Here is a 5,852-nt window from a genome sequence, read left to right as displayed (position 1 = left end):
CTTCCAGACCACTCCTGTACTTCAAGAGGGCACCCTTTTGTCCCCATCTGCTTGAAATATCCTATAATCTTTGTGCTCTCACTGCAGTTCTATGGGTTCCATATTTTCCTTATTCCCTTCCAAGTCTAGCTGGATTGCAGAGTTAAGTTCATGATTATTGAATAAAAACAAAAGAACAACAACAGCAAAAAGAACTACAAGCCAATATCCCCGATAAACATTGGTAAAAAAAAATCTAAATAAAGTACGAGCATACTGATTCCAACAACTTGTTTGTTTATTTTTAAAGTTTATTTAGTTTGAGAGAAAGAGGGAGAGAGGGAGAGAGAACATGAGCAATGGAGGAGAAGAGAGAGAGAGAGAGAGAGAGAGAGAGAGAGAGAGAGAATCCCAAGCAGGTTTTGCACTGTCAGCACAGAGCCCAATATGGGGCGTGAAGTCATGAAATGTGAGATCATGACCCAAGCCAAAACCAAGAGTCAGATGCTCAACTGATTGAGCCACTCAGATGTCCCCCAACAATACATTTAAAAAATCATTCACCACCATCAAGTGGGATTTATTCTTGAGATGCAACAGTGATTCAATATTCACAAGGCAATCAGTGTGATACAACACATTAATAAATGAAAGGGTAAGAACATTATAATCATTTCAATAGATTCAGAAAAAGTATATAACAAAATGTAACATCCATTCATGATAGAAACCATCAACAAAGTAGGTTTAGAGGGAATATACCTCAACATAATAAAGACCATATATGAAAAACCCACAGCGAATATCATCCTCAATGGGGAAAAACTGAGAGCTTTTCTTCTATGGTCAGAAATGAGATAAAGATGTCCACTCTCACCACTGTATTCAACATAGTACTAGAAGTCATAGCCACAGCAATCAGACAACATAAAGAGAAAAAAAGGCATCCGTATTGGCAAGGAAGAAGTAAAACTATTTGCAGATGACATGATACTCTATATAGAAAACCCCAAAGAACTGTTAGAAGTGATATACAAGTTCAGTAAAGGTGCAAGATACAAAATCAACATACAGAAACCTGTTGCATTTCTATACACCAATAATGAAGCAGCAGAAAGAGAAATTAATGAATCAATCCCATTTATAATTGTACCCAAACCAATTAGATACCTAGGAATAAATACCTAGCTAAACAGGCAAAAGACCTGTATTCTGAAAACTATAAACATTCATGAAAGAAATTCAAGATGATGCCAAGAAATGGAAAAATATCCCATGCTCAAGTGTTGGGAGAACAAATGTTGTTAAAATGCCTATACTACCCAAAGCAATCTATACATTTAATGCAATTCCTATCAAATACCAACAGCATTTTCATGGAGCTAGAATAAGCAATCCTAAAATTTGTATAGAATTACAAAAGACTTCGAATAGCCAAAGCAACCTAGAAAAAGCAAAGCAAAGCTGGAAGCATCACAATTCCAGACTTCAAGTTATAGTAGTGAACAAAACAGTAAGGTCCTGTCACAAAAACAGACACATAGATCAATGGAATGGAATAGAAAACCCAGAAACGAACCCACATTTATATGGCCAGCTAATTTTCAACAAAACAGAAAAGAATATCCAATGGGAAAAAGTCTCTTTAACAAATAATTTAAGGAAAAGTGGACAGAAATATGCAAAAGAATGAAACTGGACCACTTTCTTACACCATACACAAAAACAATTTCAAGATGGATTAAAGACCTAAATGCGAGACCTGAAATCATAAAAATCCTAGAGACGAACACAGGCAGTAATGTTTTTAACACTGGCCACAACAACTTCTTTTTAGATATGTCTACTGAGGCAGGGGAAACAAAAGCAAAAATAAACTATTGGGGCTTCATCAAAATAAAAACTTCTGCACAGTGAAGGAAACAATCAACAAAGCTAAAAGGCAAACTATAGGATGGGAGAAGATATTTGCAAATGACATATCTCATAAAAAGTTCATATCCAAAATATGCAAAGAACTTCTCAAACTTAACACCCCAAAAATGAATAATCCAATTAAAAATGGGCAAATTATACAAGTAGATTTTTCCAAAGAAGACACACAGATGGACAACAGACACATGAGAAGATGCTCAACATCACTCATCATCAGGGAAGTACAAATCAAAACTGCAATGAATATTGCCTCACATTTGTCAGAATGGCTAAAATCAACAACACAAAAAACAACAGGTGTTGGCAAGAATGCAAGAAAGGGGAACACTTTTGCACTGCTGGTGGGAATGCAAACTGGTGCAGCTACTCTGGAAAACAGAATGAAGTTTCCTCAAAGAGTTAAAAATAGAACTATCTTATGATCTAGCAATTGCACTACTAGATATTTACCCAAAGAATACAAAAATGCTTATTCAAAGGGATATATACACCCTGGTGTTTATAGCAGCTTTATCTATAATAGCTAAATTATGGAAACAGCCTAAGTGTCCATTGACTGATGAATGGATAAAGAAGATGTGGTATATATATGTATATATACATATACATGTATATGTAATATGGAGTAATATGGAATATTACTCAGTCATCAAAAAGATAAAATCTTGCCATTTGCAATGACATGGATGGAGCTAGGGAGTATAATGCTAAGGGAAAAAAGTCAGAGAAAGACAAATACCATATGATTTCATTCATATGTGGAATTTAAGAAAGAAAACAAATGAGCATGGGGGAAAAGAGAGAGACAAACCAAGAAATAGACTATTTAAAAAAAATTTAAATTTATTTTAGAGAGCACATGCAAGCAGGGGAAACGGACAGAGACAGAGAGAGAATCTCAAGCAGGCTCCACGCTGAGTGTAGAGCTGAACGTGGGGCTCAATCCTACAATTCCAGGACCATGACCTGAGCTGAAATCAAGAGTCGGATGCCCAACTGACTGAGCCACCCATGTGGTGTGAAATAGGCTCTTAACTATAGACAGAAAACTAATGGTTACCAGAGGGAGATAGTGGGGGAGATGGGTTAAATAGGTGATGGGGATTAAGAAGTGTACTTGTTGTGATGAGCACTGGGTGTTCAATGTAAGTGTTGAATCACTACATTGTATACCTGAAACTACTATTACACTATATGTTAACTAACTGGAATTTAAAATAAAAACTTAAAAAAACAAAACAAACAAAATTCATAGATGCAGAGAACAGATGTGGTTGTCAGTGGGGAGGAGATGTGAGGGGGTGGGCAAAGTGGGAGAAAGTGGTTCAGGCTTATAAATTTCTAGTTATAAAATAAATCAAGAGGATGTAATGTACAGTATGGTAACTACAGCCAATAATATTGAATTGCATATTATGTAACTTTATATGGTGACAAGAAGATACTAGACTTGTGGTGATTATTTGGCAGTGTACACAAATATCAAATCATTATGTTGTACATCTGAAACTAATATAATGTTATATGTTAATTATACCTCAATAAGAAAAAAACAAGGAACAATGGTACTGCAAAACAAATCAAAACCCACAAAATGACAATAGTAAGAACTTACCTACCAATAATTACTTTAAAAATAATGAATTAGGGGCACCTGGGTGGCGCAGTCGGTTAAGCGTCTGACTTCAGCCAGGTCACGATCTTGCGGTCCGTGAGTTCGAGCCCCGCGTCGGGCTCTGGGCTGATGGCTCAGAGCCTGGAGCCTGTTTCCGATTCTGTGTCTCCCTCTCTCTCTGCCCCTCGCCCAGTTCATGCTCTGTCTCTCTCTGTCCCAAAAATAAATAAAAAACGTTGAAAAAAAAATTAAAAAAAAAAAGAATTAAATTATCCCATCAAAAGACATAATGGCTGAATTGTTAAAAAAAATAAACATGATTCAACATGTTTAAAAACATGTAAAATAAACATCATCAAACATCATGATATATTGCCTATAAGACATCCACTTTAGCTCTAAAGGTGCACATAGACTAAGAGTAAAGGGATACAGAAAGATAATTCAAGCAAGTGGTAAACAAAAGAAAGCAAGGGAGCTATTCTTATGCAAGTAAAAATAGACTTTAAGCAAAAAATGGTCAAAAGAGACCAAAAGTCATTATATAATGATAAAAGGGTCAATCCACTAAGAAGACATAAAACTGCTACTTTTTATGTGTCTATTATCAGAGTATCTAAAAATATAAAGCAAATACTAACAGAACTGAAAAGAGAAATACACAATAATATAATAATAGTTGAGGACTTTACTTTTTAATTTTTATTTAAAAAATTCATTTGTAAGTAACCTCTGAACCCAACATGGGGCTTGAACTCACAATCCTGAGATCAAGTGTTGCACGTTCCACTGACTGAGCCAAGCCAGTTGCCCCAATAGTTAAGGACTTTAATACTCTACTCTCAACAATGGGTAGGTCAGCCAGACAGAAAATCAATAAGGAAACAGTGTATTTAAAAAATTTTTTTTTAAAACATTTGTTTAATTTTGAGACAGAGCATGAACAGGGGAGGGGCAGAGAGAGAGGGAGACACAGAATCGGAAGGCTCCAGGCTCTGAGCCATCAGCCCAGAGCCTGGGGGCTCGAACTCATGGACCGTGAGATCGTGACCTGAGGTGAAGTCAGACGCTCAACCGACTGAGCCACCCAGGTGCTACAGGAAACAGTGTATTTGAACAACACCATAGGACAAATGGATTTACCAGACATCTAAAACCCAATCCATCTGACAAAAACAACCACCACCACCACAACAACAGAATACATATTCTTCTCAAGCACACATGGAGTATTTTCCAGGATAAATCAAATGTTGAGCCACAAAACAAGTCTTAGCAGATTTTGAAAATGTTTATTTATTTATTGTGAGAGAAAGAGAAAGAAAGAGAGAGAGCGTGCTCATGAGTGGGGGATGGGCAGAGAGAGAGAATCCCAAGCAGTTTCCATGCTCAGTGTGGAGCCCAACGCAGGGCTCTATCCCACCACCATAAGATCACGACCTGAGCTGATATCAAGAGTTGGACGCTTAACTGACTGAGCCACTCAGGCGTCCTAAGTCTTAGCAAATTTAAGAAAATTGAAAACATTCCAAGTTTCTTCACTGACCACAATGATGTGGAACTAGATATCAGGAAAACTGGAAAACTCACAAATACATGGAAATTAAACAACATATTCCCGAACAAACAATGGATCAAAGCAGAAATTAAAAGAGAAATCAAAAAGTATCTTGATACAAATAAAATGGAAACACAATATACCAGAACTAATGGGATGCAGTGAAAGTAATTCTAAGAGGGAAGTTTATATATATAAGCATACAACAAGAAAATAGAAATATATTAAACAACCTAATTCTACACCTAAAGGAACTAGAAAAAGAACAAACTAAGCCCACAGTTAGCAGAAGGAAGGAGATAACAAAGATAAGAGCAGAAACAAATGAAATAAAGGAAAAACAATAGAAAAGATCAATGAAACTGAGTTAGTTCTTTGAAAAGGTAAACAAAATTGACAATCCTTTAGCTAGACTACCCGAGAGAGATTGAGAGAGAGAGAGAGAGAGAGAGTGAGAGAGAGAGAGAGAGAAGAGAAGAGAAGAGAAGAGAAGAGAAGAGAAGAGAAGAGAACACAAAGCAATGGAATCATGAACAAAAGAAGAGGCATAACAATTGATACCACAAAAATACAAAGGATCATAAGACACATGAACAACTAAATGCCAACAAACTGGACAACTTAGAAGAAATGGATAAATTCCTATAAACATGCAATCTACCAAAACTGAATTAGGAAGAACAGAAAATCTGAGCAATGAGTAAGGAAATTGAGTAAGTACTTCAAAAACATTGTGACAAAGAAAAGCTCGGGACCAAATGGTTT

Source organism: Herpailurus yagouaroundi, unplaced genomic scaffold (assembly GCF_014898765.1).
Source record: "Herpailurus yagouaroundi ecotype Mexico unplaced genomic scaffold, PumYag 190, whole genome shotgun sequence".
Taxonomy (NCBI): Eukaryota; Metazoa; Chordata; class Mammalia; order Carnivora; family Felidae; genus Herpailurus; species Herpailurus yagouaroundi.
This window is presented reverse-complemented; position numbering follows the sequence as displayed.